Raw genomic sequence first — 27,954 nt, 5'->3', positions numbered from 1 at the left:
TATAGGAACCTTAATTCTTCCACAAGATTTTTGAAGAGCATCAACGCTTAGAAATTCAGTCTTGCATACTTTAATCTCCTCATCTCCTACATTAGCTAAATATTCGGCAGTATATTTTCTTCTAGAAATGTTACGTTTCTGTTTTTTTTTGTACGATCTATTCTTATTTTTTATTCTAATACTCCCAACGAGATAATTGTTTTAAAGGTCGAATGAGCCCAACTCCTAAAATTTCTTAAATAAATGTTCATGATTACTCTGCAGTAGAATTTATGAATATTCCAAAATTTTAATACCAATAATAAACCACACGATATACCATATTTTTTTATATAATATAATTGAAATATATTTTTAAAAAACATGGTAAGCCACAAAAATAAGAAAAAATACAGACCTCACTAGATCGAGGTCATTTTTTATGACGCTTGCCACGTTTTACGCGAAAAAGTGAGCAGAAACTAGTGATTAGAATAACACGATTTAGCAATAACTCCGCCATCTACTGCAATAATTACTCAATAATTTTTCTATGGGTTAATACAAGTTTCTTTATAATTCTTTTGTAATAAAATAGAACTCTATAACATTCTAGCTTAACGTTATGTTGCAATAAGCTCTTCAATGTTGTGGTATTGAATAAAATTCAACCCAAAGAAAATAAATAAAGGATAATTATTCAAAACACACTGCTGAATATAACCGTATATGGAGCGAAAGTATGACTAATGACAAAACTAATACAAAAGAAAATAAGAACACTTGAATTGAACTTTATGACAAGTTGTCTACAAATCGCCAGAGAGAACAGAATGGAAGGAGAATGGTCACTTACCAAAAAGTTGAAAGAGAGGCCTGCAGTTTGACAAATAATGCCAGAGCACAAGTATATGAAAAGAATATGGACTGGGAGCCACCGCAAAGAAGACGGGGAGGAAGATGGAAAACGTAAATAAGAAATAAGGAGGACAAAAACCGCGATTTCATGATAAGAAAAAGCCGAAAATAAAGAAGAAAAATAAATTTTTTTGGGTTTTCTTAAATCACATATCTATTCTAAAAAACCACAAACAACAGAGGTCCTCAAAGCTAATTTATAACCCATACAAGGAGTCATAATTCAGCCTGGTTTAAGCTTTAGTCATAGAAACTTGACATTTTGCATGCATATGTTTTATTTAAATTAATAGAAAGCGCCTAATTAAAGACCCTATATATCCTATTACACAAAACTTGCGAGAAAAATCTAATAATTTTTACGTATCCCAATTTGATTTAACATAAACACGATTAATTTGTCATTCAGAAGTAAACACACCAAAAGTGTCATTACTTAACTTCCAAAGTTATTCATCCATAAATATGAGAACGACCCCTGTACGGATAACAGGCACGCGATAACATTGAAAGCAAAGGATATTCCCGTAAAACCATAAATTTATGGAGTTTTGTTTAGCAGAAAACACCGTTCACTATTTTTACGAAGTCGGGTGGTGGTTGGAACCTGGTAATTATCACGAGCTGACGTTTCACAAAATAAATGTCCGCCGTACGTGCTTATTTTCTATATACTTTCTGAAATATATATTTAGCAAAAATCAAGCTTTATCAACGTTTTCTTATCAGTTATTCGTAAGTGGTAATTTGTTGGTTTTAGGTGACAGTTTAGGATGTAGATTGATTTTTGGAAGTTATGAATGGTAGTTTGACCCGCCAGGGAAATAAATGGCAGGAAACGAGTAAAGCGTTGTTTTGTGTAAAAGAGTTTCTATTATACAATAACATCATTTTGTATTTTTATAGACAGCACACAAACTCGGAGACACTCTCGTATAATTAAAACAAAATCCAATAAAATAAAGGTATTAAAAAACCTATTTAATCATACTTATTTTGTTTGGAATTGATTTTAAAGAATAAATTAAAATACAACAATATCTCAGCTAACTATCTGGATATCAATGACAACTGAAACACGAACTCTGATCACTTAACGATAATTTTAACTATGAGTAATATAGTGACCAAAAAAGAGTTTAATGCAATATTGACTATTAAAAAAACTGACTGGGAGAGCTTTAAAATAAACCTTGAACACAAAATTAATAAACCATGTGTGTGCTGTGCCATTCAGAAACACGAGGCATTTGATGACGAATTAGAAGTTTTTATAAAAAAATGTCCAACAGGTAGCTTGGAAAAATACTCCTACAATAACTTCTACAACAAAAGGGAACAACTCTCTGAAAAAAATCAGAGAACTCGTAGTAGAAAAAAATAAAGTTCAGAAAAAAATGGCAGCAATACAGAGCTCTACAAAAACTAAAAAGGGAGATACAATGTATAAAAAATTTAATAATTAATTCTTTTTAGCCATAGTTAGGCTGACACACCTAATAAATGCCGCTTTTAGATTGGCCAAACTCTGGAAAGTAGCCGCACCATGCATTCCAAAGAAACACATGGACGACAACAAGCCACATGTGAAAATTATGACGAGCTGATCCAAAACAATCGAAAAGATTAGTGTGGTTTGACCCTCGAAAGAGCTTAAACGAACATTCAAATGAAGCCATCGGTTAAAATTAAATGAACTAATGTTCTTACAGTTTTACTTGTATTTTTTTGTTTCGTTTCTCTCGTTTAGTTGTTTTTAATCTTTAATGTTAAGTTATCGTAGAGTATTTATAACATCTATAGAAAAAAACCCTACAAATTTTTTTGTAAGTATGAACCCTGTTGGTTTGTTTACTTATAATTTAAAATCTTTTTATTTGTAGTGAACTGATGATGCTTTTAAAAATAAAATCGAAACGTATTCGAATACATCAATAAAGTAGTTGACGACTTTTATTTGCCAATTATTGACCGATAAAACCTCTGCTATTCAACCATTAAATATATACCAAATATATATATATATATATATATATATATATATATATATATATATATATATATATATATATATATATATATATATATATATATATTGTGACAATTAAGGTTTATAGAAAATAATTTATAAGTTATATACTACATAATATTAGATATTTGGTTGTTTTAAATAAGTTATATACTAGAGAATTTAATAAAAATATATTTATGTGAGGGCATTTTTAATAAATTAGCATATAATAAGTGTAAAAAGTTGTATTTTAATGTTGTAAATAGATTTAAGTGAGCCATGTGACTAGGCAACCAACTATACAGTAAGTAATTGACAGATAGAAATTAAGAATTATAGGGAATATAAAGTGGGGTTATAATAATATATTGTTTGAAATGTGTATTTTATTAAATTAGAGTGTTAGTTACTAATTTGAATGTTTATCTGAAAAGCCTAAATGTCAACAAAATTATTAATGGAACATTAACGAATTCTCCAGAGTGCAGAGTGTGACCATTGTTTACGGTCGAACATTCTGGAATAATGATTATGGCGGTGGATCGAACAGATATTTTTTTCGAGAACATCTATATAGAAGTTAATAGAACGAATGGAACATGATCTCTTACCAGATGGTTCTAGAATATCCAAAAAGATATAAATACCCGTGATTTGGATTCAAGAGGCAGTTTTTAGTCAGAAGTCAGGCCAGTTTATTATGAAAGTTAGTTAGTGAAGTAAATTGTTCAGAATTTTCAAGAAGTCAGTCAGAAAAGTTTAGGAAGAAATATGAAAGTTAGTTGGAGTCAGTGAATCAAGTACAAATAGTCCCATTGTTTAATATAGTGAGTTAAATGAAGATTAAAAATTATGCATATATTTAATGCACATTTATAATTATACACAAATAATTATTGAAGATTATAAAAGTATATTAGAAGAATATTGGATGGACATTGGAAGGAATTAAAATTATATTATTATTGGAGATTAGTATAAATCAACTTATAATAATTGGATATTGGTATATTGAAAAGAAGAATAAATATAAATGGTGTTTGCTGGTGGTGTATAAATGCTGGTGAAGAAAACTATATCTTAAATTGGTAGAAGCTGATAATTGGAAAAAGTAATTTCACAAAAACAAGGATAACCGAAGTACGAAGACATTCAGTGGTGATTAGAATATATATAGTGGAAAACAGTTCATTTAGGCATTCAGTGAAAGAAAGGTACAAAATTTTGTTAATATAATTTAGTTAGTGTTATAACAATTTCAATTTTGAAGATAGTTTGTTTAAATTTAACATTGTCTATAGAATTTAATTAGTTTTATAAGAACATCAATTTAAAGATAGTTTATTTTAAATTTACATTGGCTAGGTTAGATATATGTAGATAGATGGATAGATGTGTGTTTCATAATAGTTATAATAAAGATAATTTAAAAAAGTACTTACAAACTAATTCTTTGAGAACCGCGATAAAAACCCTATATTATTAAAAATACTCATTGCTCATCATTCAAACAAAAAACACATCATAACAATATATATATATATATATATATATATATATATATATATATATATATATATATATATATATATATTGTTATGAATCATTTTATCAATCAGAAATAGAATAAAGAGTTTTTTTATTATTTTAATATACCGCGGGCATATAAGTTAAAATACAACCCTGTACTTATTTGTAATAGTTAGAATAAGAGAAGACATTGTTCCGTGACGGTACCCGGACGAGTTTTTCCTTGAAAGACGGAGTGAATAGTGAAAGGACAATGGAACCCATATAATTTTATAGATTTAAGAATAAACTTGTAATTGTATTTTGCGGTGGGCATTTTTCGAAAGTAAATAAGAATTAGATTTAGATATGAGATAACAAGAATTTTGAAAATTATTTCTGTTGAAAAAGGCAAAATTGTTAATGGTTTCTGAAAAGTAATTTGAGTGAAAGTAGTTTATTTGTTTTAAATATTATGTTGGAAATTTTCTAAATCGAAAATAAGTGGGAAAGATGAATGCTTATGATTGGTTAAAAAGGAATGATGGGGAATGAGAGAGTGGAAAAGGTTGTCTGGGGAGATTGAAAAGATTATTATGTTACCGGCAGACCAGAAGAGAAGACGTGTTTTCGTGTAGTCAATCTGAGTACCAGTGTTTTCGTTTGTGAGTGAAAAAGGTGGAAGCTGAGAGCAGATCAAAATCGAGAAGATTAATACCTCTTTTGAGTCTGCATAGTCCACGAGATATAATTGAGAAAGAAAGGAGAATTTATGAATAAAGAGTACCGGTCAAAAGAGGCTTGGGCTTGTGTTTTCGGAGGAGTAGTTTGCTGGTATGCGGTTTGGATCGATGCTGAGAACGGGAAAGATTTGATGGTAGCCGGACATAATCAATCAAGGAAGGAACTGTGGTTTTGATCGAGAGGAGACATCATTGGTGTAAAAAAATAAAGGTCAGTCAAATAATTTGAATGAAAGAAAACTTTAAGATATTCTAAAGATAAAATCAAATATAAGCATACGAACTAAGATTCCAAGTTTCAAAGAGTTATTTTTTTGTGAATAAATTATATTTTGATATGGTCATTTTTTTAGTAGATATTATTATAAAAGAGATCAATAGATAGTTTGTAATTAAAATTAAATTTAGAGTATAGGAGTTTGTTGGGAAAGATAATTGCCCACAAAAGTTATTTATTAATATTAATAGTATAGCTTATTGAAAATAAATAATAATTTGTGTGCATATTTATGTTGTTTTAATGTTAGTTCCGTTTCCTGTTCTATCCCGATTATAATCAACTAGGAGATACTGAACCCACTAGAAGAGATATATAAAGTAAACTGATTAAAGTAAAATTAAGAAGGCACCCTGAGAATTTTTAATAGTAATTGATTTGTATGACTCTGCATAAATTAGTGAATTAATTAATTAAATAATTGGATTAATTAAATTAGTGTTAATTAATAATAAAACATCAATAAAACCAATTTTAGATTTTAAAGGACGTCAACAGTATCAAACAATTTGTTGCAAAAAATATTTAAATAGCTCTACTAGAAAATTACGTTTTTTTACTTGTAACCTTCTTCCGCAAGATCGATATAATAAAAAAGAAAATAGAGCTTATCGTAGAAGAAGTTTTTTGACAGAATTATTCAGTGGTCTCGTCAAAAAAACATGCGATGAGAAGAAAAGAAGATCAACAAATACCACGTCTCATCCGATAAAAAATACAACAAATATTGAAGCTACCCACAGAAACGCATCAGATATATCAGGAATTGCCACAAGTTAGGCGTTGCCAAATTTGTATATCTAAACAAAATAGAAAAAAAAATCTAGCTGCAAAATTTGAAATACGAGTAATTTCCTCTGTCTCAAACATGTTACTTCTGTTTGTAGTCAATGCTTTAAGGGGAGACTTAACTAGGACTTTTGTAATTTTAATTCATTGTTTTTGTATTGGCATAAAAAATGTATGTTTTGTTTTTATTAACGATTAAGCAGTTACTTGTTCTATTAATTTTTGAGGTTTTTAATTAAACATTTTTGTAAACTATTTTATCTAAGCCCTTTATTAAGCTTAATTGTTTAAAAAATGTGTGTTTATAAAAATATATAAAGTAATATATCTCTGTCGGTCCAACAGACCGAGGTCAGCAGTAATGCCACCGCTGGAGAGTTAAACCAACTTGTAATTTTTTAAAGTTCACCGAGTTTTGGCCAAAGTATTTACCTTGGTTTTTCCTGTTCCTTTGCGTTCTTTTTAAATATAACAAGAAATTTATTCCTAGTTCCATATTCAATTAAAGAGCGGATCTTAAAAAACGGTAGCGTAATGGAACACGGCACAGTGAATTTAATACGAGCGAAAAAGAAACGGGAGTTGTAAATTAACAAAGTTTTTGTATACTTACATTTCCCTGCCAGTAAACATTTGGGACGAGGTATGTTTGTATGAAAAGTAGAAAAAGTAATTTGCCGGGGTTGATTAAGAACTTCAAGAAGTGAAAAATTATTACAAAAGTAAGAAGTTCCACGAACCACCCACAATTTGCTTGTCACTCTTTTCGTATTATTGTTAGTAGCTTGCCCTACTTACCTAATTATGTGGAAAAAATTCGTTCGGTAACAAAAACGACAACTTCAGTATCTTTTGGCAATTTACAAAAATTATGTTATCATTACATGAGTTTAAGGGGCTGTCGAGCCGAAACTTCTTATAATGAAATGGAACTTTTGATTCTAATTGATTCGGAAATTTCCGACAAAATAAACGTGTTTGTAATGAAATATAATGGTCCTTTGGAATCATTAATCACTTTTAATGCCTGTATAGTGACGTGAGTATATTGGAAGTCCGAAGTATTTGTTGCTTTTTTGTATGTCTTTAAGATGTAGCTGTTAGATATACACCTTTTAAATGTACAGCATAGAATTTGCTAAATTTCTTAATGAAATTGATACAGTGTTATTGGAAAATTAAAAACTCAATGAAATAAAAATAAGGTTAACGTAAATTATAATAAAAATAGAGTTCTTTTTAAATAAGCGATGGATTTGACTGTTATTTGATGGAAGTTCTTTTAATCTTTCGACCAACAGAGAAAAAACCCAGTACTTTCTCGATTACACATACAGGCAAGATATAAACAAGAATAACAAAACACATTAAAAGAAAGGAATAACGCTAGCTTTCAGAACAAAAAATAACAACTTAAGCAAATATATTAAGAATGACAAGGGCCAATAGAAACAGCACTAACAGTGGTGTATACAAAGTTATCAATAAAAGGTAATCATATAGTTCGTCCCAAACCCTTCTTTCAGAGCGTCATAGTGGATCGAATTCTCTCTAACACATTAAGCTAGAAGTGACAGAAAAAAACGTGAGTCTGTGATTATTATACATAGAAGTTTGAAAATTATGTATCGTTCACGGGTATTTGCATATTAAAGCGAATTCTACTTACGGATATATAATTGGTTGAGTTTAGAATACGCTAAATAGATACATATTCAATCAATGATGCGCATAAATATAATTTGACGCAGATTAGTGACAGTACTTTCACAATGTCAACTGATAAAATGATAATTGTCATTCCAGGTTAGTTCCAGTCATTTCAGTTTCAGACATTTTATCGTGAATATTTAATTTTGTATTTATTGTCATAAAAATATTTTAAATATGACGAGATACACCGAGAATGAAGACAGACTAATATTAAAATTATTAAATTATTTTCAATTAGAAAAAGAGGCTTTTACAACTTAATTACTAGTTTCTGCCGTTCGTGAAAGTAAGTTTTAAATTAATAATTAATAAAAATTTTTGTACAGGACGGGACCTTTAATATGTAAGTCAAAAAAAAAAAAATATTTGAAATGTTAAAGTTTTTACTCCACATTTAAAAAAAAACAACATTTTCACATTTAGCCGATTACGATCCTGTAACTGTCAGATTTAACTAAAATGTCATGCAATAATTCTTGACTTTCTTTTTTTTTTTTTTTATTTTATTAACGCATCAACCACGCAGGGTCATTAGCGTATTTAGATTATTACAATATAGATACAATAAGTAAAATATACATTAGTTTACAATAATAATAATAATAATATCTTTGTGTTACAATGTTCGTTTTAGATCTTTTGAAGGAGTTGGCAGTCTTTAAGATAGGAAAATATTTTTCGGGTGTCTGTATTTTCTTCTAGGGCATCTCTTAGGGAGTTGGGTATGTTATATTTGAGTCGTTCACTATTATATTTGGGACACTGTATTAAAAAATGTTTAACCGTTAGAACACTGTTGCACACTTCACACACTGGTTTATTTTTGCGCTGTAATAAATAGTCATGAGTTAGTCGTGTATGGACTTGACTTTCTTAAAATCCTATATGACGTCAAAATTAGTGACGCACAGACAGAAGGGTTTGGGGGGGACTGTAGTCTGTTTTTTGTATTACTTGGACTATAGTTCGTCCCAAACCCTTCTTTCAGTGCGTCATAGTTGATCGAATTCTCTCTAACACATTAAGCTAGAAGTGACAGAAAAAAAAGACGTGAGTCTGTGATTATTATACATAGAACGTAGAAAATTATTTATCGTAAAGCTAATTCTACTTACGGGTGTATAATTGGTTGGAGTTTAGAATACGCTAAATAGATATCCAATCAATGATGCGCATAAATATAATTTGACGCAGAAGGTCTCGATCTTGACAGTACTTTCACAAAGTCAACTGATGAAATAATTGTCATTCCAGGTTAGTATTATCAGGCATTTTACAGTGAAAATTTAATTTTGTATTAATTGTCATAAAAATATTTTAAATATGCCTAGATATCGGGAAAGAACAAAGACTAATATTAAAATTATTAAATTATTTTCAATTAGAAAAGGAGGCATTACGATCCTGCATCTGTCAAATTTAACTAAAATGACATGCAATAATTCTCGACATTCTTAAAATCCTATATTACGTCAAAATTAGTGACGCACTGAAAGAAGGGTTTGGGACAGACTGTACCTTTCTTAATATTGATATTTTTAATGTACATAAAAAAGTAAAAGAACTTGCAGGTACACAAAAACGTAAGCAGCCAAATACCCTGTATAATGTCAACGGAAACATAATAACAGAACTAGAAGAACAGTTGAAGTCATGGAAAAACTATATTGAAGAACTCTTAGTTAAACTTTTCAATAGCATTTATACATCAGGAAAAATAGCACAAGAATGGCTTTTATCCACCTTTGTTACTATACCAAAAAAGATAAATGCCAAACAATGCAGTGATTACCGTACAATCAGTCTGATGAGCCATGTACTGAAAATATTTCTGAAAATTATACACTCTAGAGTACACAAAAAACTAGAAATGGACATCAATAATACCCAGTTTGGATTCCGAAATGGACTTGGAACAAGAGAGGCGTTGTTTGCACTGAACGTTATGTCTCAAAGATGTCTTGACATAAATCAAGATGTATTCATGTGTTTCATAGATTTCAACAAGGCCTTTGATAAAGTGCAGCATGATCACCTAATCAGACTCCTGACAGAAAAGAATTTAGATAAACGAGACATCCGACTAATAGCAAATATGTACTACAATCAGAAAGCAGTAGTGAGAGTAGAGAATAATACCACTGAAGAAATTGAAATAAAGCGAGGTGTGAGACAAGGGTGTATACTGTCACCAACCCTGTTTAATCTCTATTCCGAAGACGTAATAAATAGAACACTCTCTGAGCAATCCGTAGGTATTAAAATAAATGGTGTTAGATTAAACAATCTGAGATTTGCCGACGACACCGTTCTGATCGCAGAAACACTTGAAGAGCTACAGACATTGGTGAATAAGATAGCAGACTGCAGCGAAGAATATGGACTATCTTTGAACATAAAGAAAACTAAATTTTTGTTAAAATCGAAATCAACACAAGATGTCCAAAATTTATATTTACACAATGAAATTATCGATCGAGTTAGCAAATACAAATATTTAGGCACTTTTATAAATGAAGACAACGATAGCTCAGCAGAAATCAAAATAAGAATAGAAAAAGCCAGATCCATATTCACTAAAATGAAGAGAGTGTTCTGCGGAAGAGATTTGAGCCTTGAAATGAAACTTCGCCTGATGAGATGTTACGTACTTTCTGTGCTGTTCTACGGAATGGAGTCATGGACGTTGAAAAAGATTGATACCAAAAAATTAGAGGCATTTGAACTGTCGATGTATCGCAGAATCCTGAGAATATCATGGACCGAGAGAGTCACAAATGTCGAGGTCTTGAGAAGAATGAATAAAGAAAAGGAAGTCATATTTACGATCAAAAAACGAAAAATGCAATACTTGGGACACATTACAAGAGGCGAAAGATATGAACTGCTTCGAATAATTATGCAAGGGAAAATAGCAGGAAAATGGTCCATAGGAAGAAGACGAAACTCCTGGCTAAAGAATCTACGGGAATGGTATAGCTGTAGCAGCAACGAATTGTTTCGGTCAGCAGTTTCGAAAATACGTATAGCCCTGATGATCGCCAACCTTCGGAACGAAGATGGCACTTGAAGAAGAAGTACCTTTCTTGCAGTGACGCAAAAAATATATAAATGCATAGTTGCATGTGACAATAAATAAAATCAATAACTCATCTTTGGTGTATCAAAAATGTATGTTATTTTTGAATCCCTATTTTTATGCCAAAAACCAAAACCTTTAATCATTTTTAATTTTTTTTTAGTTATCAATGTGTAATAAACTGTTTGGTTAAAAAATTTTTATTGAGTATCCAAATAGAAGAAAAATTATCAAATTTTTTAGAGTTAATGTTCCCCGTAAATACAAAATGTAACATAGATCCTTGTAATAATAAATTAGCGAAACGTCAATATTTATTATCATAGTAACATTTCGTTTTCTCACTTCAATGTTTTCAGTTTTAATATTGACAATTGACGTATAAAAATTACCGACAAGGAAAAACTTTTAGGTTTCGTTGATACGGATATTAAAATAAAAAATGACGCTATACAAAATCAAGTTCTCGATTTTCCTAACATTATATTGGTTTATGATATTTTAGATTTAAGCACGATCTAATGTCGGCTTTCCCCCAAGACCAATTCCCGTATGTACCTCATACCTCTCCCAAATTGGTAACGAAATTGACTTACTTCCTAGTAATTCCACACAGCCAGGCAATATCTCCCAGCATCATAAGATAAGTGTACGTGTTTTAGTGAGTAAGAGTATTACTCTACTCTAGCAAACGCCAGGTTCGCAGGAAAATGGAATTTATTGCATTACCCAATTTCATTAATACGATTTGGCAACTAGTTGAGTAATTCATTTGCAACCATATAATTTGGTTGTTGCCCTTGTTAGAAACTGTGGTTCCTCAGTAGCGGAGAAAAATAATAATGTGAGAAGAATTGCTAAATGCTTTCAGTCATTTTTAAGGATATTTCTCTACGATATAATAAATCGGTGGCATCAGGATCGAAATTAAAAGAAAAAGAAAAATAGAACTGCATTTATTATAACTGCAATTTTATTTCTTATAACTTATAACAAAACGGAAAATTAAAATTCCTCTGGCAATGATCAGTAGTAGAGACCTATTAATTTAAAATTAAAAACAGTAAGCAAATAACTTTTATTTATTTAAAATTTTTGGCAAAATATTCAGTCAAACACAAAACCATTCAAGTATTCACAAATTGTAACAATATTAATTTTAAATCTATAAATATTTTCAATTCAAAAATGACGAAGTGGCGTAAAATAGATCGGCTAACAAAGCAAATATTCATTCTAGATGATTTTATTACTATACAGTATATACATATATAAAGGAATCATATCATGTTAAAAATATGAACAAAATATTCGCTTTCGTGGTTCAAAATACAGTTGAGTCTATGGTTCTTTACGCCTACGTCATTATTATCTGGCGAGATAAAAAACATACTTTTTATCTAGCACCATTGTCTTTCACTCATAAAACTAAAGACAAACCAGCTACCACCTGTTATTAACCCTTTCGCTTATGATGTTTTTTAACTCGTCCTAAAAATTTAAAGTTTTGAATATTGGTTATTTGAATTTATTTAAGATTTATGGAGTTTGTTCCAAGTCAAAAATTTTTCCATTTTTGAAAAATAGCATGTCCATAAATGTGGACACTGTACTGAAAACAATGATAATATTTATTCAACGCACATTATACATAATTTATGTATGTGGTACTCCATAAAACAATTGTGAATATTGGTCAAACATTAACTTTGCATTTGAGGCAAGATATACGAGTTTTTTCCTTACATCCAGGTTCTTTGCAACGCCAAGCATATTTCGATTTATCAACAGTAGGTAAATGTCCTACATTGTCCTACATTGTCCAACTTTACTTCCTTCACTCGTCGTATATTAATGTTTTTTTTTTTTAGGTGTCTCTGGTTCAGGCCTTATCGAAAGTGGACGTCATCTTTTTTTATTGACTGTTTTTTCTATAGCTAAAAGAACTTCAGCAATTTCTGCGCGAAAGTGCACCAAATCTAAGATTCTTTGCTTTGGTACTTGCAAATTTGTTGCTTGCCTGCTATATTCTAGCCAGGCATTTGTACAGGCTAAATCTATATCATATGTGAACATTCGCAACGTCCATTTGCGTGACATTTAAAGGTCCTGTACAATGTTAGTAAGAAATTGAATTTTTCAACACCTCCCATTGAAAATTGTAATCCTTTATTACTGGAACCTATTTATTTCTATGTAGGTCTTGTTTGTTTTGTCCCATCTTTTACACTTTTCGATCGTCCTAATTTCTATTTAATTTGATGCCATTATTACAGCTTTTTTATTAAACCACTTTGTCATAATTACCTCCCCATTCTTGCTGATTATTTCTTCTGTAGTACCACGTCCATGGTTTTTCATTATTTTATCAGCAGGGAAACTAGGACTTCTTCTCATGGCGCCGTCTCCTTTCGAAGGTTGGCGGTCCAAATGACAATTGTGGTTTTGGAAACTGCTGCGCGAAAAATTTCTGCGGATGAGCGGTCGAACCATCTCCTTAGGGCTTTCAGCCACAAGTTGTAGCGTCTTCCTACTGATCTTTTGCCCTGACTTTTCCTTCCAGTATAACTTAAAGTAATTCGTATCTTTACTGGGCTACTAAATCTATTTTGTAGTGCAGTACAAATGGCAATTATATTTTTTTTTGGCACATAGTTTGTAACAACCAATAACTGGAGAAATACTCAAATTCACGTCACTTTATAAACACATAATGTAGTGTTTTAAAATAAAAACTAGTCAGTAAAAATTAAAGTTTTATGTATAAGTTCTAGCACTTAACCTGTTAAATGATGACGTACGGGTAAAAAACCATAAACTCATTATAATATATCAATAAATTGAATTTAGATCTTCAATAATAAACTAAACCAAAATAGAAATAAATCTGTAATGGAAAAAAGCAAAATAATGAACGTCCTTTAGAAATCTCTGACAAGATCCGTATAAAACTAAAAAAAAAAACCATGTAATTCTACGCCAATGTTAGTTCCTTATTGCGTGCTCTTAGATGAATAATTGCTCTTGGGAGTTTGAAGAATGTTCGGCGGTGCTTTTTTCCTTTTAGGGTTAGTTCGTGAACAGAGTTTAGCATAATTTGTACAACAGTAAATGAGCTGTTTGTAATAGTATTTTTCCATGTTAAAGAAGTTAAGGGCAATGATAAATGTTGGCCGTACTTGATTGTATCGTAATTAACGAAATGAATATTATACCATGTAAAATGGCATTTAACCGTGGGTTTATGTTTCGATTTATTAAAAAGTTTTTTTTCCAAATATAAAACTAGCAGTTTAAGTTATTTGTAATGGTGGATACTAATTGAAGCGTGCATTTCCATAACGTAGTAAGTGCCAAATTATAAATTTTTCAGGAGGAGTAAAAAACAGTTTTTTATCGAACATGTTTATTTCTTATAATGTAACATACTGAAAAAGGATTAGTTTAAAGGTATTATATAATACAAACATACCGCAAAGGAACAATAACCAAAGCTTACTTAAAAAAAAATTCAAAATCTGTCTAAGGTCAAAACGTTGTAAGTGCCATCAGGTTTGCAAGTCAAAACGTTTTAAGTGCCAGATTTTTAACCGTTGTTTCCTACAGTAGAAACTAATTTTTCTTTAAAATGCTTCTTGGCATCATCGTGAAGATAAGGGACCATTTTTTCAATATCTGTTCTTTTTTTCTCTGGGATACCAAAGTGAGTTCTAGTTTTTTGAAGGTCTATGATTTTAAAGTCTCCTAATGTAACTCCAGATTTGAGTACATTGGTCTCACTCCATCCAGCGAGCTCACTATGTCCTTTAGCCACCATCACCGTACCAAATTTCTTTCTTGTAAGACGAAGCTGCGTAGCTGTTGAAATTCCTAACTTCTTTGTGTTCAGTTTATCACAGGCAACGGTTTTGAAATCATAAAAGTCCTTAACCACCATGCACGAGAATGGATTTTTCTGGGCCGCACTAGTAATGATGTTAACAACATTCATCAATGTATAAGCCTTACACACTTTTTTACGTTTTTCTATGATTGCGAAATCTCTGTCGCAATTAAGGAAAGTGTGCCCTTTTACAGGAAATTTATGAATAATTTCCTCAAAAACGTTATTTGCTAGTATGGTCAAATACATGGCGATCATGAACTGATTTTTATTTTGACCCCCACAATTATCCGACCACAAAATAAGCTTTTTCTTTCCGTGATTGCCAATTTCCTTAGTAAGGTAAGTATATAAACAGGAGCTAATTTCCAAGGCACCCCTTCCCCCAAAGTCCTCAGTCCATAAACACATGAATCCCTTTCCTGTGATGGAATCGTGAATTCCTAAGTTACACACTGCAAGCTGTTGTGAATAGTACATTTCGGAGTGAGTTAATTGGGGAATGTACATTTGCTGCTGCATATCGAAGGAAAGAACATAGCAATTACTTGTACATGCATTTTTGGTACAGCAGCTTTATCTCCTGATTTTATTTGAACAGCCAAACTATCACATGTGAAGCATATATCTACTTTAGGCCTTGCAAAAGATAAGTTAAATTTTGATATAAAAATTTCATTATACCATTGTCTAGTCACTGGTGGTTTGTTAGGCGGCTGATAATCCGCACAATATTTCTCTAAAAATGCACGGTACATTCTACTTACGTTTAAATCCGGTGACAAGAAGAGCTTATCCGGGGTTTTCGCCCTTGCGTAGTGGCTCTCAATTTTTGGAAAACTTTCGATATGCTCTATAATCTTGTTAGTCCAGACAGTCTTGAAAATATTTTGTCGAGCCCCTCCTCGTTTTTCTGACATATCCATTTTACCATCAAGAATTTTTTCTCCCAAAAGTTGCACTTTTCTTGGAGTTACGGCAAACGTACTACAAAATGTTTTGAGGCAAACCCTTATTTCAGATCCTCCAGGCAAAAGTAAATGGTAGGTGAAAGAGTGCTTTCTCCTACTTTCACTGGGATGTTCGTACTGACCATGACGTCTCCTTTTGATTAATTGGGGATGAATAAACCTTTGTAGGTAACTTTGCTGTTTACTATAATCAGCCATTTTATAGACATGATTGTACAACTCAACAAGGTATTCCAGTCTTATGGATCTACATGCTAGTGGACACTTATATTTTACCTAAAACAATTTTGGATTATTTAGATAGATTTAAACAAAAAAAAATTATTTATGTTTTAACGTCTATTTAGATAGGTATCTCTTTAAACCATACTTACATCAGCTGGTGGCATTTTCTTTGTAACGGTCTTTTTATTGACTAGAGAAACATATTCTTCGCCAGAAATTCTCATTTTCTTGGTTTCATTTTTTTCCAACTATCAACAACTCTTCTTTTCTTTTTGGACCGTTTTTCTGTAGTTTTATCCATATTCGTTCCAAATACTTATGTTTAAACTCAACCCAACACGTCCAAACAAAAATAATTTAGTAACTGATGCGCCACTCTACATTTAACAGAACGATACTTACAACGTTTTGACTTGCACCGCTACTTTATCCCCACTTTTCACGCCGTCGCTAGCCATATCGATGTTACGAGCAATGTCCGAAATTGGACAATCCTAGCATTGTACAAAAAATCTTGTCCACTTCTAGCATTGTACCCCTTTACTGTACAATCTCCGAAATATATATAATCGTCGGACTTTGTATAAAAGAATTGGTGTACAATGTTCGAATTTCAATAAGTAGCCATGCGTCAGTTTGAGATAATATATCAGATATATAATATCGATTTTTATGATTATTCCCCATTTGTAATTAACGACAAACAAACATCAATTGAGGTTATAAATCCATAATTAACCAGCGTTTTTGACTTTTGGATTCGTAGAATTAAATTATTTTAAATTATCATACATATCTCTTGAAAATCTTACAAACATCTTCCCTATATTATAGTGATGTATCTATCTCTTGAAGCTTTGAAATGTTTTACTAACAATATCTCTATTGTAGAACAATTTCTTCTTAGATTCGATTTTTCAATTTTTGATTTGATGTGTCGCTTGTCAATAATAATCCATTCGAACCGATGAGCGTTTCGACAACTATTTTGATTATTTCGGACATTATACAGTTTTGGGGTACGGTGCTAGAAATGGACAATAATTTGTGTACAATATTAGGATTGTCCAATTTCGGGCTTTGCTCGTAACATCGACATGAAATAAATTTTAGGCGATGGAACATGGCACTTGCAACTCATTTAACTTAAAAAAAACCAAATGAGGCATATTGGCACTTACAACGTTATGGAAATGCACGCTTCAATTGATAAACACAGGTTAAAAAAAACGCAAAGACCAATCATCGAAAAAGTACGTAGAATATCTGGTATATTTATCTCTGGAATGATAAAAACATTTATTTGACGACTTTCGATAAACAACTTTGGTAGAAATCTTTAGTCTCGGAAGGTTTCTAAATCAACTGTTTAAATCAGTTGCTGTCAACAAGTCCTCACATATAATCCATCTAAGGAGTGGTAACCTGAGTAAAGTCTTAAGTTGCCATGTAATCAAGTCGATTTGTAATTTAAATAGAATAATTTTTAATTATTAAAAATGTAACTCAAAGTTAATCAAACAATATTTAAAAGATTTTTACTTATGTATTTAATGGATTCAAATATGTACATCTAGTTAGCACTGATGATGGAATAGTTATTCCCAAAACGTTCTGTGATGTAACACGATAGGATTTTTATTATTATATCTTTTATAAAGAAATTTATAAATACATTTGTGATATGTGGTACACAGCCAACTACAACGACATTTAGTTTCCTCGGGAATTTTATTTTATGTTTATGTAAGTATGTAAAAGCTCATATTCAGATGTTCTTAGCAGTTGAAATTCATTACTCTCGTAACAGAACAAAAAAGAAACATTTAAACTCAGACTTAAATATCTTTAAAATGTAGACATTATACAAGCCTTACTGTAAAGAAAATGAAATTTCTAATATAGTTAAAGAATGTGTCTACAGAAATAATTTTGTAGAAAAATTCAATTTTACATTTTGTAAGCCAAAGACCGAGACATGTGAAAAGTGTGACAAGTACAAGATTCTTATAAATTCAAGCAACAATGTCGAAGAAAAATCGAATGCATCTGCTGTTCACAAAGAACACTTAGACCTAGCAGAATCTTCTTACGATAAAAACAAAAATGACAAACACCATGTCTGCAAATACTATCATTTCAAATTAATGTCTTTTCATAAAAGGTCCTTATGAACTTATAATTTAACTTTTTTGATATCATTATGAGAAAATATGATGCTTCTTGCTTTAAAATTTTAAGGAAATAAGCATTTTCAGTGATTCCTGTACTGGGCAAAACCTAAATATTTAAGTTATACTAATGTATTTACATTGCTTCCAGATCGATATTGTAGATAATCTGGAAATTAACGTCATGATTATTAATAACAAGTACTAATAGGCTGGTCATACCCATTTAGAAATAGATACAATTTATGCCCAAATTAAGAAATTGCCCAAAAAAAAAACGTTGAAAATATTTTTTTAAGGATTAGACGAATTGATAAGACAAACAGATTTTCTTAGTTTTAATACATTGCTTCAAAATAAAAAAGATCATAAATACGAAAGAAAATTATGATAAACAACTGGTTCCCTGGTTAAGTTTTAAGTAGTAACAATTCAGAAAAGCTAGTATTGGAAAAGGATACTAAAAGCTATTTTTGCTTTTGAGAATAAAGCGTTCAAATTTCTTGATTTTAGTCCTGCAAGAACTACTCGTAAAACAAAACACTGATTTCAATAAATATAAAATTTTTAGTGTCAGAATTAATTTTAAGTTTTTGTTAATTTGTGTTAGATAGTATCGTACCCAATAATCCATAGCTGCCTTTATTTATAACATCTAAATAAAGAGGTAATAAACTGAAAATGAAATGTTGTTAATCATCCATCTAATGAGAGTTTATATAACCAATGTTATTCAAAGAGTCATTATGCTTAATGCTATAGCAATCAATGTTAACTTTTTTTTAGAATTGTTTCCTATAAAAATCATGAATATTAAAAAAAATTGAGACCATAGTGTATATACCTTAAACACAAATAAACAGATTAATCCAGAAAATACAAAGAAAATAGAATTTACGTTATGCATTTTGATGAGAATTTTCAATGTATTATATTATAACCCAAAACTAACAATTTCGACATAGGTCCTTCTTGCTTTAAGGTACAGATTATAAGCTTTATTGAGTGTACGTTGATAATTATTTGCAAGGAAATTTTGCTAGTTTATAGTGACATGAACTGATGTTTTAAATAAGTACATTATTTATTCATGTTAAACTCACCTTTTTTTGACGTGACAACGTCTTAAATTAGGTTGTGGCTCGGAGTCACTCATGAAAAAGTGTAACGCCCGCTCACGTCTGTTACGATGAGTCACCGAACGAGAGAGAGAGGCCCGCCGGACCGGCGAATGTCTTGCGTCTCTCTCCCACTCAAACATGATCGGTCCGCTGGTGCGATGCTATTTCTCCTATCATCGTCCTATCCTCAACAAAATCACTCAAATAGAAATTAGTTAAGTTTAAGTTTACATGTACAATGTTTTAGTAAACAAAATATATTTCTATAGTTAAAATTTGTGCAATTCTTATTTTCATTCAATTCCTTGTTCCTATTGTGCAATTTAATAATATTCATATCAATAAATATTCTACCGAGAAAAAGACGTTGTCACGTAAAATCTTCGCCCGTAAAACCGACTTTATAAGCAACCGAATTTTTATTAATAAAAATCGCATCAGCGAAATTGGCTATTAGCGAAACAGTGGTAGCGAACAATAATTTGTAGTACATTTATATGTTTAGATAGCGCTTAGAATGTTAATTGAAGTTAAGAAACTTTTTAGGTTAGATATATGGCACTGTAGACCTAAAATGTCACTTAGTTTGTTGGGTATATTGTACAACATGCGCTTTGATGGAGAAATGCTGGACATTTCTCCAATATATGTTTGATTGTTAACTTGTCTTTTACACTCCGGACTATCCCTAGTGCAGCTTCTTTTTCAGCATTGTCTGCCTCTTTATTTTCTTGAATTACAATAGAGGATGGTATTCAGAAAAATGTAATACTTTTTCCATTTAGTTGAGCGGTATAAACTTCTTGTTTTATCTTGATGACCAAAGGATTAGTTGGGTAAACATATTGGATTAACTGTTCGGAACTACTTCTTCTTGTGCCACTTCTATCGGAGATTGGAAATTATTAAGGCTATTATGACCTTGTTTACAGCTTATCTAAAGAGTTCATTAGTCGTACAGCCAAACCACTCTCTCAAATTACGCAACCATGACATTTTTCTACGGTCTGGATTCCATTTTACTTCTATTTTTCCTTGCATTATATTTTAAAGTAATGCGTATTTATGTCCTCTCATCATGTGACCCAAATATTAGTTTTCTTCGTTTGATCGTTGACAAAATTTCTGGGTCTTTTCCTATCCTTCGCATTACTTCAAAGTTTGTAACTCTTTCAACCCAACTTATCTTTAGCATTCGACGGTAACACCACATCTCGAAACTTTCAATATTTTTTATATTGTTCTGCTTGAGAGTCCAGGCCTCTACACCATATAATAGCGTGTTAAATACGTAGCCCCTTAGCATTCTTAATCGGAGAGGGATGCTTATATCTCTGTTGCAGAAGAATTTCCTCATCTTTATGAAAGTGACCCTGGCAATTTCGATACGTCTTTTTATTTCATTGTTTTGGTCTCCAGTTTAGTTAATTGAAGAACGGAATTTAGAGAGTCTGTAAGTATAATAGAATTGGTAATATTGGATGCTTTGAGAGCAAAGGTGGCCTGGTAGAAAGCGTATAGTTCAGCAGAGTAAATAAAGTGCTTTGAAAGGAGTTTGGACCTCCAAAAGCTAATGAACAAGATAGTTGTTATCAATAAACACCAAGAAAACCAAATTTATGAGGATATCAAAAACCCAAAATAATGGTGAAAGCCTGACAATTAACGGTAGTGCTTTAAAACAAGTTGAAAACTACCACTATCTTGACACAATAATTAATTACACAAACGATTACTCCAAAGAAATCAAAGTTCGAATAGAGAAAGTACCTACAAACTTCAATAAAATGAGAAAGGTACTTCGTGCAAGAGAACTAAAATTGGACTTGAGAGTTAGGCTGGCAAGGTGCAATATTTTCTTGACTCTGATTTATGGGATAGAAGCATGGACACTTAGCGCGTCGACTGCTAAAAAGTTGCAAGCATTTGAAATGTGGGTGTATAGAAGAATCCTGAAGATATCATGGACCGAGCATGTAACAAACAACGAAGTCATGAGAAGAATGAACAAAAGAATGGAAGTATTGTAAACTATCAAGACACGAAAGCTGCAATACCTGGGGCATGTTATGTGTAATGAGAGATACAACCTACTTCAATTGATTATACAAGGGAAAATCCAGGGCAAGAGAAGTGTAGGAAGAAGAAAAATCTCATGGTTGCGTAACTTGAGGGAATGGTACGGATGCACATCAATTGAACTATTTAGAGCAGCAGCATCTAAGATTAGAATAGCCATGATGATTGCCAACCTCCGTCGCGAAGATGGCACGTGAAGAAGAAGAAGAAAAAAGGAGTTTGTATTTATTTGTCGATGCTGAAATTGTGACTGCAGCACCAGTACGTTCATTTGATTTAGATGCACATGTGTATATATGTGTATCATCCTTTTAGTTGTAAAACATATTATTGAAGGCGGATTTGATTAACTGTGGGTTTGTTGAATATTTTTGGAAAGAAATGAGGTAGGTTCGAAATTGAGTACGATTGATAGGGTACGATTGGTATGTATTGATTGATTTAAGTAGCTTCTAATCCTTGCGTAGAAGGATTTGGCCGTTCTTAACTTATTTATGAAAAGATACGAGAACTTTTCTGCAAAACAATTTTAGAAGTTTTTGTCTGTCTTTGTATATGAACTAATAGTAAGCACACTGTTCACTAAAATAATTGTTTTATAATGAGCTCCTTTTTAATATATGTCTACTTCACGTGTTTTCTTAACTCTAGCTTTATTTGCACTCACCCTATATACCTTAAAATTTTTATTTTTTTGTGCTGAATTTAGGAATAATTTTACCTAGGGCTAAGATCAATAAATACTCTCGTCAAATACATTACTTTTAGGTTTCCAATTACAAAACATCTTGAAATGTATCCAGTAAGTTCAATATACCTGTTTAAAACTGTTATTAGTGAGAACCGTAGCTGAAAATTATTAGATTTCAGCGTAGTTTTATCGAATTTAATAATGGTCTGCGGTTTGGGATATTATCATGTAAAGCGCTCGAAGTTAAGGCTATAAATCGATAAAATTGTAAGTGCAGTTTAATACAATGAAACAGAAATGGAAGTTGTCGAAACTTTGTTAGTTTCCATTCACTCTATTCAACAACCAGTTCAAGCACAATTTGTGATTTTGAACCTGCCCGATGTATTTTTAATTAAAGTTTCATTAAAAAGTTGAAAATTTATTAAACTGACTCTTTATTGGATTTTCTAATCTGACTGTAAGTCAAATGGAGGTTTTGTAACAAAAAGTTTACCTCTTAGTTGCCTTGAGAACAACGAAAATTAACTTTTCATTCTGTTGCTTTTTGGATTTCACCTGCCGGCTGAACATTGAACTTTCATAATTTCCTATGATTTTCCTTTTAATATAACGTTTAGAAGTATAATAAGGTTCCCTTGTTTTAAAACCAGAAAATAGTTCTATTGAAAAATTCTATATTATACCACATATTATAATAATAGAATAATAATGATTATGTCCCCCTTTATATATATATATATATATATATATATATATATATATATATATATATATATTAATATTTATTAATATATATATATATATATATATATATATATATATATATATATATATATATATATATACAAACAACACAGTTTATTAGGGTTGCAGTCAGAAAATTGGCCGGGATGTTAATGAAACACTCTTGTGACTTTTTGTCTAGCTTTCGGAATGGTTTTATTCCTTTTTCAAGACACTGTAATAAGAAAAAGTGTAAATATTTATAAAATATCACAAATCTTCAGTGCAACTTACTAGTCGTTGAGATTATTTATAAAAGCATAGACACTCAACATTAATAACACACACATAAAATATAAAATAGTGGACGAAATACATTTTAAAATTCTTTAAAATTTAGGTAAACATAGTAAAAATTTTGTTGTCATCTTTTACTGGTGTGTTTTAACTCTGGCACATAGAGAACAAAAAGAAATAATCCTATGATTAAAAAGTAATTAGGTGTACTTAATATCATATTTCTTTTTAAGAAATACTAGAGGCCCATCTTAGGTGATTTTAATTTTTAAACCTGTCTTAATGGTATGCAACATGTTATGCATATAACTGTAATTTGTGTGGGTACGGGTGCAGGTAGATATTAATTTTATTTTGGATGTTTTTCCAGTAAGTAACAATAAATGTTGCTCAGTTTATCTATGTCTGACTTTTTATTGATGCAAGATGTACTCGATTTTATGGAACACATTTCCAAGAAAACCCGTTTTGAATGGTTCTTTTTCTTTGCCAAAATACAGGAATCCTCGAAAATTAAATTCATGTTTTAACGTTAATGCATGTTCTGTCAATGCACATGCATTTATTTATTTGGTTTTTATATCGCTACGATGTGAGATCACCCTACTGTGAAAATTACGAGATGATTCTCCTATATATATTTTGTTACAATTATTACACGGTATAGAATAAACAACATTCGATGACTCCTGTATTGTGAAAGGATCTTTTGTTTTTGTGTATAACTTCGATACCGTCTTCACATTTTTGGTTGTAATTTTTAAATCACTAACATTTTTGAAGATGTTTATTAGCTTCGGTGTCAAAACTAGAATGTAGCATACCTTCGTATGTCGGGTATTGGTCTTCTATTTCAGCTGTATGTACCTTTATGTTTGATGTATCTTCTAGATTGGTCGTTGAATAGTTGATAGCAGTATTCCTTCCAGGTTTTTAGAATTTCCTTGTCATCAGTGATAAGCTGCCCGATGTGATAGAGAGATTTTTATAGCCTTTTGAAATTTCTGTTTTGTCTCCTTATTACTTAGAACTTCGGTATTCCATAATTGTGTTGGTGTATTCTTGTGTGTTTTTTTGAAAGCTATTCTTGTCCTTATCTTCGTTTTCACCAGAAAATGATCCGTGTCTCCATTAGCTCCTCTTAGGCTTCTTTCGTCTAGACAGTTACTACCCCTACTGGCATCTACTAGAACATGATCGATCTGATTTCTTGTGACGCCGTCGTTGGAGACCCATGTTTGTTTGTGTGTTTTCTTGTGTTCGAAAATTTTCGATTTTATTAGAAGGTTGTGGGACGCCGAAGTCTATTAACCTTGTTCTATTATCGTTGCTGACATCGTGAAGACTATGGTTACCTATTCTTGGTTTAAAAATAGACTTGTCTAGCACCAAATGGAAGAAGCACTAAAACCCAAATTGACTTCATTCTAACCAACAAGATTGCTACAAGAAAAAAAGTCAGAAATAAATAAGTTTCTAGCACGTTACTACCAAGGGTCACTTGATGACCGCATGATGACTACATGACCAAATCGACAGCAGTCAATGGATTTCATCCTTGATAGTGCCAAATAAATCAGAGTCCCGCAAAAACAAAATGGACATAGTATTTTTCATTTTTAGTAGTAGTAAAAGGATCTGGTTTAATTTTATAAAAGATAAGTTGTACAATAAATTAAAATGTACAATCCGTCTTTTTTATAAGTAAACATTTAAGTACAACACAACACAGGGAGACCCTGCCAGACGAACACCGCACTTGACCTTATAGGCATAGATAGGAACATGTACAGAACAGATAATACGCCAGGAAGCAGGGTAAAATAATACTGGAATCAAATGTGAAGAGATAAAAAAAAATTATCTAGAGTTGGAAAGGGTACCATAATCCAATGAAATCTATATATAATTTTGAAAAGCTGTTTATCGTCGTCTCTCAGGAAGGGACGAATGGTCATCTAATAAAACGATACCCATAATGGCATATCAATTTTGGTATACTGGCGGATCTAAAACTAATAAATAAGTTGAAAATAGAGTATATGGAGGGAAGCGAAGGATAAGCCTTAGTGAGAGTCTAGATAAACATTCCACTAACTTCCAAGAAAAAGGTCCTGCAGGGACAGATTTAAAAAAATTATATCGGAAAACTAGATGACATTAACGGCACTGAAATCGTATCAAAGTGACTCCAAGTTTAGACCTGCCTTCAGAATCTGATTACAATCGGAAAAATAACAAAGTAAGTTTACTCTGAGTACCCGGATGTACTGGTATAAAATAAAACGAAAAGGCAGACCTACTTGACAACAATGAAACAAAAGGAAAATTTAAAGGCCAACATAGAAAAAAACTGTGGTCGAGTGGAAGGGTGGTTAAGCGACCACTCACATTTTGGTTAACACATTATTTAGACTGCTAAAGCTTGTTTGTTTTTCATCAATATACATTGAGCGATTTCTCGGTGTGTTCAGGTATTGATATCATAATTGCTGTGGAAGCCGCATTCGCGTAGCGGAGTAGCAAAAACTGGCGTCCTCCTGGCTCACGCCGCTTGTTAGTAGCTTGCACGCAGCGGCTCTGCTCGAGTGTGCACTGGCTAATTACAACTCGTGTACTGCTAAACCGCCAGCGATCGCACACAGCTTACCTGTGACGTATACGCTACTTGCAAAGACGCAAGTATACATCGAGCATTAGGTCAAAGATTTGTACCAGTAGAAAAACAAAGTTCAGAAGAAATATGACACCAAAAATGGTATTAATCCCAACAAAATCTGCAAAACATTAAAACAACGAACAATGACCCTTAGTTATTTTTAAGTTATATCAAATCCGTAATCTTGTACACTAAAATATAAAAGCCAATGTAAGTAAATATAATAAATGTTTTGAAAACCTAATTGCCCGCTAATATCCACATACGTATATTAATTTTCATATTTACCAATTATATAAAGAGGCACTAATATAATTGATAAACTTCATATAAAATATTTATTTTCCTGAGTAGTTTAGTTGATTAATGTAATAAACTGAAAGTTGTATTGAATGTTTTATTATGTCTGTTTTCTATTGACTTTGTTAATCAATTTTTATGAGTACGTTTTAAATTTATATGATATTTTTCTCTTAGTAAGTATTATAAGGGTGCCAGTATTATTTATTATGTAAAGAAATTATTATAACTGGTTAATATGCCATCTTTATATTAAATTTTGAATAATAATTAACTACAAAATAGAGAAAACTAATTCTTACGATTTTTCAATGATTTAGTATTAAAGCACACCATTGAATATAAAGTATCTAGAAAAAAAAGCATTTAAAAAACCAACACATATTAGATATCTCAATCTTAACTTCGTTTTCCTAAAAATATAGTAAATTTTGTTATTTTAATTAGATAACCAAGTTGACATGATGTATTAAGCTATATACTATAATAGCTATGACTGCAACAATAACACCTTTGGTATTACAATAAATTACTATTGTTGGTGTATCTAAAACACGATAAAGCGTGAAGAAGAACGAATTCAGATTTTAATGATTTTTGGATGTGTTCATATACGTAGTCAACAAGAAATGTGTAATACTCTGGATAATTAATATCCTAACCCTATAAATCCCATAATAACATCTACCGTAAGTAGGTAAATCAAAAGTTTAACCCAACTGGATACGGTTTAACCCTTTCAAGACTGGACACCATCCTCAGATATCGAAAACTTCTCAAACAAAAAAATATTATCAATAGTCTTGTAATGGTGCCCAAAATAAATTATTTTTTTTAATATCTTTAAATTTTTTGCTAAGACATGGGACAACTTTGTCTCAGTAGAGTTTTATATCGAGATCAATACACGAATATATTTTAAAGGAAATTTTATTGAAAAATATATAAAACTATATAAAAACAGTTAACAATGTTGTAGAAAAAAACACGATTTACATAGTGTCAAATCAAAGGCAATACAAATTGATTTGGTACTTGTCTCTTTTTTACTGAGAGAACATCTATGGCATCTCCTTCTGGAAGAAATTTGCTTTGGCAAATGGTCCCCCAAATTCTGTAGCATTTTTAAATTCCTTGTATATCACATAATGACGGTATTAGATTTTTGTTTCGATACAGGGAGCGAAAAGCCGCTTATACGTATTTCGACTTCTTTAGGTCTCTTCAGAGCGGTATATGTTATATATATGGTATATATATATATATATATATATATATATATATATATATATATATATATACATATATATATATATATATATATATATATATATATGTTATGTTAGTTGTGTATTACAGTTAAAAGTAAGCTTTGAATCATTGGTCATGGAAGCAAACGTGTTTAGTTTAGTCGGAAAAAAACCGGCAAATTTGTTGAAAAAAGGTGATTTTTACCCAATATAATGTGTCAGTTCAGATAAGAAAAATCACTGTGTTTTTGTTTATGTCGGCTCTCACCTAAGAGATTTGTATCTAAGAGATTTGCGGCGTTTCCAACAAGTTTGAAAAATACTTCCAGTTGGTTCCAGTACATGGTTCCAGTTTTTTAAGAAGCGGATCGTCAAATTTTGCGTCCAGTGCCCAAATTTCAACCTCAATTTGTTTGTCTTTAAGAATCCGTTTCAGAATAATTCGCAGTGGAGATGAATTTGTTTGTGAGGCAGAGAGTATATTTTCAGTTCCCAACCTCAGAACTTTAAAGTGAAAGTAATAGTTAGTGAAACCCAGGTAACTTTTTTTGTTTGAGCTTTTT

The sequence above is a fragment of the Diabrotica undecimpunctata genome, chromosome 5 (assembly GCF_040954645.1).
Source record: "Diabrotica undecimpunctata isolate CICGRU chromosome 5, icDiaUnde3, whole genome shotgun sequence".
NCBI classification, from domain to species: Eukaryota; Metazoa; Arthropoda; class Insecta; order Coleoptera; family Chrysomelidae; genus Diabrotica; species Diabrotica undecimpunctata.
This window is presented reverse-complemented; position numbering follows the sequence as displayed.